Below are 12578 nucleotides of genomic sequence, written 5' to 3' on the forward strand. Positions count from 1 at the left end.
TAGCTAATCTCCCCATATGAACATCTCAAAGAGCTATGCAAGTCATATCAACACTATTATAGCTTTACCGGCACCATTTAAAAAAATATTTTAAGTACAGTCATGCAAATTCTGTCATGTAAATGTTTTCAATGTAACATCATTACTGTAAGGTATAAAGTACATTCCATGCAGTTACCTTTTTCAATGGGGTGATTGACTGATAACAAGTGTTAATATTTTGCACATCAAGTGTCAATTAGTGTAGCTATGGTCTAAGTTTATGAGGAGTAAGTGTTATCCACTGTGAGAAGATTATTTTTGTTTTGTAGACATGAGTTACACAAAAGATTTTTGATGTTTGTGTAGAGAATTGTAACTTCAGTTAGAGAATTGTGTGATCTGTTTTGCAAAACACTGCTTAGCATCTGCATTTTGTGTGATATCAATGATAAATGGTATACTGTTGTAGAGAAATGGTTTTCTCTTTCGATGGCTGTGCTGTTCGTTTGATGAAAGGAATTTTGATTCTAAATAGTGGGTTTAGCGATTGAGAAAAACTGTATTGCATAGCTGTTGAACATTGACTACAACTATGGTTCAACAAAATAATAACAAGAAGTGATCAACAAAATGCTAGTGTCTGTAACGCACACTTGATATCAGATGAGGTTTAATCAAGAAGGTTAGTTAAGATGAATAAGTGTGTGTGTGTGTGTGTGTGTGTGTGTGTGTGTGTGTGTGTGTGTGTGTGTGTGTGTGTGTGTGTGTGTGTGTGTGTGTGTGTGTGTGTGTGTGTGTGTGTAATGTTGGAAAAAGATTCATAGAATAACGTCATATTGTAGTTATGGATAGGTGGATACGCTTTGTCATGCCTAACTTATCTGAAATTGAGAAATTAAGATGAATAAGGTTTTTGGGGATTTCTCTTGTGATTAGCGAGTAAGCTACCTTTGTTGGCTGTTAGTTACTGTTACTTTGTAAGTGTCCTCTTACTTTCTACAGTTACTATGAATGCAATAGTTATAGACATCTAAAGATTTACACATATTCTACAAAAATGGAAAGCTATCTAATTTGTACGGGAAAAAGTGTGTGGTTTGATGTCCATAAACCATCCCCGTCTATAGAGCAGTTTATACTCCAACAGAATGTGTTTCATAAAGATGGAAAAAGTGCGAAACAGCTAATTAGCTAGGATATCTTTCTTCATTTTGACCAACCAGCACTGTCAAGACAGCCTGCAGGAGGTCAAAGGTGCAGATTTGCATGTTGGAGTTCACCCCAGTTGAACCAAACATCACATTTAAACACTGAGTCCGACTCTGCACAGTCAGCTCAAACCCCTGCTTTGACGTTTAAGTTTAGAAATCCCAAAATGAAACCACTTTGAGTCCAAGATCTTTGACTCTGGCGTTGTATAATCAGCAGGAAAACATAGCCAAAAGCAAACGATGCAGAAAGAAAGAGATTGGCAAATATGTCTTTTTTGTAGACGAAAGATAGAAGGGGACAAGAATTTGGAACTCTGCAAAAAAGTCAGTCACTGTGCACGGGTTGATTCTTGTTTACAGATGAACAGATTGATGCAGTTAGTGTGTTTGTGGGCGAGAACAATAATCATTTGGGGATCTTTGATGGAGGAAATTCCTCCACAGCCGACAGCATTTTATTGTGCTTTCATATCGCTGCACTCGTCTGCCCTCATAAAGAAGCCACTGCTGCCACTGATTGCTTGTTTGTGCTGCGAGAGCTATCAGATGCTGTGTGTGTGTGTGTGTGTGTGTGTGTGTGTGTGTGTGTGTGTGTGTGTGTGTGTGTGTGTGTGTGTGTGTGTGTGTGTGTGTGTGTGTGTGTGTGTGTGTGTGTGTGTGTGTGTGTGTGTGAGATTCCTGACAGGAGTAGGTGGGTGCTGGGTTCATGCCATGCAGGTCAGTTTGTTAGATCTGGCACAGCAGGAGAGCAGTGGGGCACCAAAGTAAACTACACACAACACGAAAAAAGTTGGATAGTGCTCCTGTGAGAAATAGTGGCAGATTGAACAGAAACACACAGAAACACATGTGCTACATCTCCTGATTTGACCCCAATTATTAACACATTTAAGACCTAATTAAACTACTTAGTGGAGGTTAAAGATTTAACTGCTCGAGCCTAGAAGCCAAACACTTAAAAATGTTGGTTGTTGCAGGAAGTGGTGGAAGAAGAACTGAGATCTTTGACGAACATAGAAAAGTTTTTGGCAACAAATTATATTTCAGAGGAATCTATACAAACTCGTTAGCTTGTTAGCTCAGGTTAACCGCTAGCAGGACAATGTGTTCACACCGTTTATCTAAAAGAAATATTTGTACCCTCTGGTGTGGAGCATTTTTTACTCCAAAAGATGAGGTTACATAAGATATTTTACGACTAAGTAAAGTAGTAAAGGTTTTGGCCTTAACTTAAAATACAAAAAGTAAAAGGACTAGTTATGCTTTATGGTCTATTTGTGAATCATATATATTTAATAACAGGATAGTGATGAATTCTTATTTGAAATACTTTGCATACTGCGTCATGTTATTTTCACCTGTAAATATAATTGTAAATGTTAAATTATTAGTTCATTTAAGAGGGAAATGAAGCTATTAGCTGTCTGTTAGCTTGTTAGCTTAGCTTGATGCTAATGGGAAATGCTTTCGTACAGTTTGGAACACATCATTATATATTAATGTTTATTTATTGATGATTTATATTTAGTATAAGCTAATAATCTGAATCTGAAAAGTAACTGAAACTGTCAAATTAAACTAGTCAAGTATTAAAGCACTTCCATAATGTAGTGGAGTAAAAGCTTAAAGGGGACCTATCATGCAAAATGCACTTTTTGATGTCTTTTATACATAAATATGTGTCCCCGGTGCGTCGGGGAACTCACGCAGCGTCAAAAAATAAAACCCTCTCTTTTCCTCCGTACCCACATCTTTTAAAAATGGGGGTACAACGAGCGGATACAGATTTGCTGCCGATCTGACGTCAAATCGGCAGCGGACCCACAGAAAGTTGCTATCAGAAACAATGCCTGACATGTTTTGGACGTAATCTCGTCTTTGTTTACATTAGCAAGCCTCGCTAACACTCAGAGCTAACCTGTACTGGAGAGCACATGTGTTTAAAAAACAGGAAATAAAAAAAGGAACTCACCTTGTGATAAACCTGCAAGAGAAAAAGCATTTGAGCTCCATACTGTTTCAGAAATAATCCTTGATGTGGTTTAGAACAGGATGGCGTTTTATCACAGCAGAATTTAATTTTATCTCTGTTTTATCCAGTTTGTACACAACGATGGAGAAACTTAACAAGCAGCAGTGGTCCACTGAAGAGACCAGCTACCTATTGGGAATCTGGTCTTCCGAAGAGGTACAGAGGAAGCTGGAGCACAATCGGCCATTGATGTCGGTGTGAGCTGTGAGGGGTTTCCGCGCGGTTTGGCTTTATGAAGCAGGCACGCAAACGGTTACGTCATGACGCAAACGATGACGCAATGACGCAGCACCAGTCGGACTCTGGGCAGTGTGAAAAGAGCCGGAGCTAAACCGAAGAACCGGTTCTGAACCTGAAAAGCTCTAGCACGGAGCTTGAACCGGAGTTGCGTTGGTGTGAATGAGGTATAAGAGGGATATGAGAGATTTCTAAAAAATGTATGAGATTTCTAAAATGCATGATCTGTTTGGTATTTTGACCAAAACACATCATAGACATGTTTTTATATATTTGTATATCTGAGAGCCATAACATATGCCTTAAAATAGCATGATAGGAGCACTTTAAAGTACAATTAAATGGAAATACTCAGCAATATATATTTTTAATTGTGTACAATGTAAATTACATTTCACCACTGGTTGCAGGTTTACAGATTTATCAAAACTCTGCTTCAAGTAGAACAATCTTGTGAAATCTCTTGAGGATTAAACTCTAAATTATGCAGGACTCCACCTGAATTATACTGTAGTTATGTGATCGCTCTGTAATAACAGGTTGGCTGCAGGAGCGAGAGATTAAATGAAATGGAGGGAAGGAGGTGAGACACTTTGCAGGGTTTATTCTTGGCAGCTAGCTCGCTTGATTTGTTTGCAGAGACTCTGGACGAGGAGCGTTTAAATATGATGAGTCATTCGTGCCTCAAGAGCCAAAATCCAACTCAAACATCAGTGCTGCCAGAGGAATTAGCAAACCAGATATAATTCAACTCAGTCATGTAACAGCAGGAATTGCTTTAATTAAGTGTACTCCAGTGTTGAACAGCTGTTCTTTATCGTTAGCGACGTTAGGAATTAAAACTTGCTGTGGTTACATTTTAGGAGCAGTGGAAAATGTTGTACATTTGTGGGATGATGGGTTGCAAATATGAATGACTAAAAAACAAACACATTAAAAGCCATAGTTTTGTAAAAACAAATTGCAGGGAGTTTTGATACAGCATGGTAAATATAAAACGAATGATAGTTAGCTTAGCTTAGCCTAGCATACAGGCTGCAAACCGATGGAGATACCTAACCTGGCTCTGGTGTAAAAACTTCAGAGGTCTAGCTATCATTGCATTCTTACGTTCAATAGGCTATGGTTAAGTTGCCAGGAGATTTAGTACAGTACAGCTAGTTGCAAACTATCTATCAGTGAGCTTAGCCTAGCACAGTGTTTCTCAAAGTGGGGGGCGCGAGAGACCAGGAGGAAAATTTAAAAAATAAAATAAATTATTGATTCGAAAATAATATGATACAGTGCAATACAAGTACGTCTGGGTCTCTGTGTTTCATTCAAGCTTTGCTCTGTGTGTGTGTGGAACGAGCCATTTTGTGTGTGTGCGCGAGCGAGAGAGAGAGAGAGAGCGCACCGTCACCGGAGATCGTTGTTGTTAGCTTCTGGTGCTAGCGAGCTAGTGGCCGGGTCTCAAACGTTTTGGTCACTATTAATGTAAACAATTATTTCCGAGGCACACGTTTATATGATCATTATAGTTATAAAAAAAATAAGAGAATAAATGAAAAAAAGGTATGAAATACTAAGAATAACGTTTAAAAGGGGAGTGATTTGTAAAATATCCATAAAGAAAAAGAAAATCTGTTTACAGTTCTGTTTCATATGGGTGCTGAGAGATGTATCCATAGATCTCTTCATTTTGCTCTCAAAGTGCACCAGATTGATGCTTTTAACTTCAACAATTAAAAAAAATCTTCCCGGGGGAGCTTGCCCCCGGACCCGGGTACGCTGTGTAATTACGTGGGGAATGTTGCAGTAGAAAATTACACTGTAGCGACCGGTACATTAATGGGAAACCCTAAATGTTTGAGCAGCCATGAAACATCAAGCTACCCCACAGCAACCCCAAAAGAAATCTCTGGCGCCTCCACTGAGCCTGCAACCCCGTTTTGAAGAAATGTGCAGTGCAAAACATGCTCATTGCAGCCACCTGTGATAAGACACACTTTTTTGCACATTGCAAAGTATTATAACTTATTGTTCTAGCAAAGGGATTGCACAATTGTATTATGTATTTATTTTTTGAATAAATGTTCCTTTTATTATCAATGTTCTAGCAAAGTGATTTTTTTATTTTTTTGAAAGGAATGCTCACGTTCATATTGATGTATTTCAATAAATGTTAACTTGGCCCATTACTTGACTATTTGTGTTGGGGGGGCCGACTTTTTTTTTCTCCAAAGGGGGGGCCTGAGAGAAAAAGTTTGAGAACCACTGGCCTAGCATAAGGACTGCAAACTAAAGGAAACACCTAGCCTCGCTCCGATCAAAGGCCACACAAAGGAGCAAAATATTAGCAACATTTTGTCTTGTTTTTTCCTGCAGAGAGTTTTGGTGCAGCACGGTAGATATGGAACTACTGACAGTTAGCTTAGCATAAAGACTGCAAACTGGCTCTGTTACAAATACTGCAGAGGTCTGGTTTGCATTTGCATGGTTAGTTAGCTCCTTGGTCAAGCTACATTAGAGTGGTATTGACCTTTTAAACTAACTTCAGGCAAGAAAGCACCAAAGTATGGTCTTATAAAATGTTATATTATTCCTTTGGCAATAAATGCAATCCTGCAAATATGAGTTTTAAAAGGTCAGTTTTGGGTTCAGAGCATAATTTTTGTATGTCTTTTCTTTTTCGACTGTTGCCTTGTGTTTTTCAGATAAGCATTATTGTTCTTGCCTCTGGTTTAAAACCTTCCACTCGAATGCAACCGTCCTAAAACAAAGTTCAGGTCACAGCCTGTTGTAAATGTTTCATCACTAACGTTTTTGTCCTGTATAATTTCTCTAAGAACAGAGCATGCATGGAGGAAAGGCTAAGGGGTGATAGAGAGGTAAGGCTGGCCCTGATGTGCCTTGAATGTTGATATGGTGAGGGATATTATATGAGCCGCCTGAAGGGAAAAACAATTGAAGGGCAAATATCCCACAAAAAACAAAATGATTTTAGCTTCAAATTACTCCAGAAAATGAAACATAGCCAGAAGGAAACACGGAGATCGTAAATCTTTTGCCAAGGCGGTTTGCATTCGATGAAAAACAAGTTGTTTATCTACATCGTGATTCGGATGTGCTCCAACAATGAATTGGTTCTGCTTTGGTTGGGGTTGCACCCTTGCACCACATTTAATGAAAACTGGGCCATCAGTTTTTCCATGATCTTGTTGACAAGCAAACAAAAAAAACCTCCAGAAAACACAACTTAATTTTCTCCATGTTCACGTGCAAATCACACACATTTGGATAAAATCAGTCAATACCAAACAAAGAAAGAAAACAGTCCATTAGTCCTGCAGGATGCCAGCGCTTTCAACCAGCATCAATCTGCAGGATGACATGTTGACATTCATATGGTAAAATTCACAGCCACAGAACAACAGGGCCATCAGAGGCTGAGAGAAGGAGGACACTTCTGAGTAATGTCTGACCAAAATCACCTCGCTCACATGGTGTTTTCTGTCTGACTTACTCACTCCTTACAGTAGAGTTCCTAAAAAGTGAATAACAGCAAAATGAGACATAAAAATAGTGTTTTAAAATGGGTCAACTTTATTTGGGAGTTGTTGTTGTTATGTAATGTGTGTCTGTATTTGTCCTGGTTCAGGTACACCTGCTCCACCACGGACGGAAACAGCAGCCCACACAGGTTAGAAAATATGTTATTGCAGACATTATTCAGATGGTTTACACGTTGGTGGTCATGGCCTCTTTATGAAAAGCTGGTACTTTCCGACACTCATTTTCATTCTCGCGCCAAAGGCTCATTATTTCCTTCCATATCCTGCACTTATTTAACAGACTCTTGCTATGATGATATTTAGGCGTAATAGAGTGGTGCATTCATGATATCATTTTGTAGACCCACCCTGAAGTTGGTATTGCACCGGGTCAATGGGACTTTACCATTGGATTATTGCAGGAAAATAACATCTGTAGAAAATACCCGTTTATAAAGCAGGATAATCTCCACATATTAACACCACTTTTTTAATTGTTGAAACATGAATGCAATTTCCAGAAGTAAAAGGCTAATGTTGGGCTATGAATGAACTTCAGCACGGTCACATGACTTCACGGCTAATGTTGGGCCATGAAGGAACTTCAGCACGGTCACATGACTTCACGTCACCACCGCTAAGCTAAAGGTGGCTAATGTTTGGCGTCGTCACTACCCGATCTGCACCCCTGCCCGATCTGCACTGCGCATGCGCGAGATGGTCCGCCATATTTGACAACTACATACGGCAACTCTAATAGGACACTTGACACAGCGGCGTTTGGCAAAGCAGAAAAAGAACACTCAAAAAACCCGACAATATTAATCTGAACGAGAGAGATGAGTTATTGTTATTACAACGTGACTTCACTATTATTTAACAACTCCTTTTATTGGGTCCTTTTATGGGGTTAAGTACATTGTCAGAATAAGAGAGAAATGGATTTAACTTCTGTTAGACAGCTATCATACATTCTGACGAAATATTGACTGTGAATGTATGCATATGGCATTCATAATTTATATCTAATTACATTAACTGTGAATGTCCTTCATTTTATTTCAAATAAAATAAAATAACAAAAGACTTTTGTATAGATATTTAAGACGTTTATGACTCGATTTGCACGATGCAAATCGGGCAGCCGTCTAGACGTCAAATGTCCTATTAGAGTTGCCGTATGGAGTTCTCCAATATGGCAGACCATCTCGCACACGCGCAGTGCAGATCGGGCAGGGCTGCAGATCGGGTAGTGACAGCCGTGATGATGTTTATTCACATGTTAACAACCACCATTTTTAAGACTCAAAGAAGCTTCAGCCATTCTAAACGTTAAAAAAAGAAAAACTCTTAAGCTTGTGCTAACCACATACGTTATTTAAAGCATCTAACCAAAAACACATTCAAAAGACCATTGACTTCCAGATGTGGGAAAGGGAAGTGCTAAAATGCTATCTCGTTAGCCGGTTTCCGGACTCATTTTAAAGTTTTGTACTGCTGACTTCTTCTTAACGAACCGATATTGATCAACACCTGTTTCAGTTTCTAAACTTAACTCCTCTTACCCGGGTCTGAGGACTCATTCCTGCTACACTTTGTAAAGTCTGAATCTGCATTTTTGTACCCTCCATAGTCATGTTGTTCCCTCCTACCTGCCTTACTTAAATGTCCTTTTATGAGCTGCTGTATTGACCTCTCTTTAGTCAATGTGCTGAACAGGTGCTTTCTGTTATTCCTCTCATGCTCAGGGCGTTTCCCACTTCCCTCTGTTTTTCATTTATCAGTTATCTGGGCTTCTGGCGCTCTTCTATGTATTCATAACATTTCTCAAGAGTTTGGTTATACCGAAACTAACCGGTCAGAGCCGGATCCTAACCCCTGCCTGTGTCTCACTTCTGAAGAAGGTCATCTGAGGATAAAAGTGTCTGGGTGACAAAAACAGCCATAAAGTTATTATATAAATATTATGATCCGCTTTCACTTTGAGTCACATTTCTGAACATAGCTACCAAATATCCATTCATCTTCTGAAGTTTAACCCTTTCCGTGCCTGTTTGTTGACATGATGCTTCTGTTTTTATTAAATGAACACAAAAAAATGCATTTTCTATATATTTATTCACGTTTTGCTTCTGTCTGGGATTTGTATGCATTTGTGTGCCACTCAGATTGAAAAAATAGTCCACCTATTTTCCTAACTTCATCCTTTTAAAAGTGATTTTGTTTTCACATGATACCACTGTTTTTATGAATTGTTTACATTTTGTTTTTTCTATTTTTAACAGTCCAGGATATTTGTGTCAAATACGGTTTTTTATTAATGAATGTTTAATTTTGTTTTGACCTTAGAGGACAATGATATTCCCTCTCTAAAAGTGCAAGTACTTATTTTCCATGTTCATCAGTCCTAATCATCACTACCTTCTATCCATTTATTTCACCGTTGTTTTAGATGAATATAAAAGAGGAAAGTGTCCCGATCTGGTGGAAAAATTGTAAAATATACCATTTTAATGTCTTATATAACCGAAGCCTTGATGTTATGCTGTGATGACAGCAGTGTCAAAGGTTGTAATCAGGGGCGCAGTAAGGGGGTGAAAGCTTAGGAGGATTCTAAGGGACTGACAGGGGCCCAAACAATTTAAGAACATTAAGAGAAACATTTTTAAATAACCAATGTGATATCTTTTCATGGGGCCCAAAATCCCTGTCGGCGCCCCTGGTTGCAATGGGTTTAAATGAGGAATTCCCCTTAAGGATTTAAGTATTTGGGCTAACCGTTTTATTACAGACTCAACCGACAACATTTGAGACTCTACCCCCTTGCCAAAATGCCAATATGCATGCACCAATAATAGCCAAAATCAGCCAAACGTTTAAAAGCGAAGTTAGTGAAGCAGAAGTGTTTACCGCATCAGAGGCAAACTGGAAAGGAGGTGACGAGAGGGCATGCACATGAGGACATACTTGTCAACCCTCCCGATTTTCGCGGGAGACTCCCGATTTCATTGCCCTCTCCCGGTTTCCTCCCGGGGTCATATTTCTCCCGCATTTCAACCGATTTCTGACAAAATCAGATTTACACACGACTGTTTCCACTCGGACTTTAATACAGCTACACCATTGTTTGGTTTCCATGGTAACACGTCTCTTTAGTAGCGCGCGCAACTCAAAGTCTGAGAGGGTGAGGCAGATATCACAGAAAACACAAGAATCGACAACTACTCTACTCTCTGCTCACTCCTTTCCTGTACATACACACATATGCTCCATCAAGGACGGTGCTACAGGCCGCAAGGCAGTGCACTTACAACTACAATAAGCATGTTAATGTTAATCTAACAGCTCCGTCGATCCACTAGCACCCCCCCCCCCAATTTTGCATTTTGAAATGCTCCCGATTTCTGAGGTCTAAAGGTTGGCAAGTATGCATGAGGACAACAGCAGAAAAACGACTTAAGAGTTCATAAACAAGTGAGGAAATTGGGAGGAGACGAGTGAATAATATCTACTCGACTCTGTCTTTCCATGCAATCACCCACTCCACCTTTTTCTCATTCATCCTTTTCCCCTTGCCTGTGTCTAAGTTTAGAAACAAGTTTAAGAAAAGTCTTTAAAAATCTTAACAAAAAACAGACCCTTGTTTATGTTGCTTTCCCTCCTTCGTGTTGGTATCTGCTCGAGGAAATTGGACATTTAATATCTGTACCAGAGGACCAAACCGCTGCTCAGTGGTTTTTCACTTACAGCCTAATAAGACCACATCACTGTACAAAACATCCAACATGTGCTTTCTCTCTTTCTGAAATCCTGAATTCCCCCCTCTCAGTCTTATCTGTCGGCTGGGGCTTATCTGATCTTCATGTCTCGATGTTTATCAGTCTGTCTGCTGATTCCTGGCATATCCCACGATCTTATTCCGGCTTGTTTACTGTTGGCGAGGGTCTGCTTCCACACAGCTATTCACAGAAACTCCGCCTGAGCCAAATGTGATGTGGTGTTACGTAACTCTCAGATATACACCATGAGGTTTGCTAAGCAGTGTAATTTTATGTGTACTAAAAACTTCTAACTTGATCTGGATTGTTTTGGTGTGCAGAGTTCAGAAATGTCTGACTAGTATAATGCTGTTTAAAAAGGCCAAAAAAACACTTCAAATCAATGTAAATTTCAATAAATCATGACCCAGGTATTTGAGATAATCTACAGGTTTCATACAGGAACTATTTTTCTTTAACCGAACTACACCCACCTATCGTATTAGTGCGAACAATGAAGCGTTCATCTACTTCTTTAGTTACTGCTCAGGAGGACAGCATTTATGTTTTTTTATCTTGGGCAATCACAAACTTCTCATCAATGAATAGATGCATGTTTTCTTCTGAGCTGGGACAAGGTTTGTAGGTGTAGTTCGGCAGAAAGAAAATAGGTCCTTCATGAAGTGGTTTATAACAAGGTCCGTGGATTATCTTGAGTAAATCTTCTTAAAACTACTCCTACAAACAGTATCACTGCGCTGAAGGAAGCGTTGGATGAGCTATAGCTAACGTTACGTACAGTTCAGTCCAGTTAGACGCCATTCATGTTTTTAAAATGTGCTTGAGGCTCTTTTCATGTATAGATGCACGCTGGCTTCTAAGAACTGTTGTAAGGTGTAGTTCGGTTGAAAGAAAATAGTTCCTAAATGAAACTGCTAACAACAAGCTTTGTTCAAGACCCGCTAACAGTTAACAGATAGCTAATGTTCAAGCTAAGCCGCGAAGGACGTCATTAATGTTTAAATCACAAGCCTCTTATCATCCTCTGCGTGGTCATACGGTTTGTAGCCATTCTTACCCTCTTTCTTGGTACATTCTGTCGGTATAACATGAGATACATGTTGTATAAAACCTTGTAACTTGTGCCCGCATGCGACGGGATATAAATAACTTTTACAATCGTCCTGACAGACAGTTAAACTTTGACATGGCAAAGTATCTAGATGTATTAAAGTCCTAATTAGTCTGTCAAGTGACCGTAAATATGAAATAACAAACTTTACATGAAAAAAAGCACTTTTCGTTAGAGAATTGACTTCCGCTGATCAAAAATAGCCTCATATGTACAAAGCTGGGAAGTAGTGGAGTACAAATACTTTGTTACTGTACTTAAGTAAATGTTTCTGGTATCAGTACTTTACTCCACTACTTATTTTTCTGAACACTTTTTACTTTGACTTCTTACATGTTGAACACAAATACCTGTACTTTCTACTTCTCACATGTTGAACACAAATACCTGTACTTTCTACTTCTCACATGTTGAACACAAATACCTGTACTTTCTACTTCTCACATGTTGAACTCAAATACCTGTACTTTCTACTTCTTACATGTTGAACTCAAATACCTGTACTTTCTACTTCTCACATGATGAACTCAAATACCTGTACTTTCTACTTCTAACATGATGAACTCAAATACCTGTACTTTCTACTTCTCACATTTTCCAAACAGGCTGGTTCCTTTAGTTTGAATGTGTGTTTGGTGGCGTGATCATTATTATTTAGAGTCATTGCGTGCCTATTGATTTGAACACGATCCG

At 39.1% G+C, this 12578-nt stretch overlaps 1 protein-coding gene across 1 annotated transcript in view; it reads left to right on the forward strand.

Annotated features, from left to right (window-relative positions):
* Positions 1-12578, forward strand: part of epha4b (eph receptor A4b) — a 177462-nt gene that overhangs the window by 109323 nt on the left and 55561 nt on the right. The gene's annotated exons all lie outside the window — the stretch shown is intronic.

This window comes from Notothenia coriiceps, unplaced genomic scaffold, assembly GCF_000735185.1.
Source record: "Notothenia coriiceps isolate Sejong01 unplaced genomic scaffold, NC01 NC01_scaffold00000969, whole genome shotgun sequence".
Taxonomy (NCBI): domain Eukaryota; kingdom Metazoa; phylum Chordata; class Actinopteri; order Perciformes; family Nototheniidae; genus Notothenia; species Notothenia coriiceps.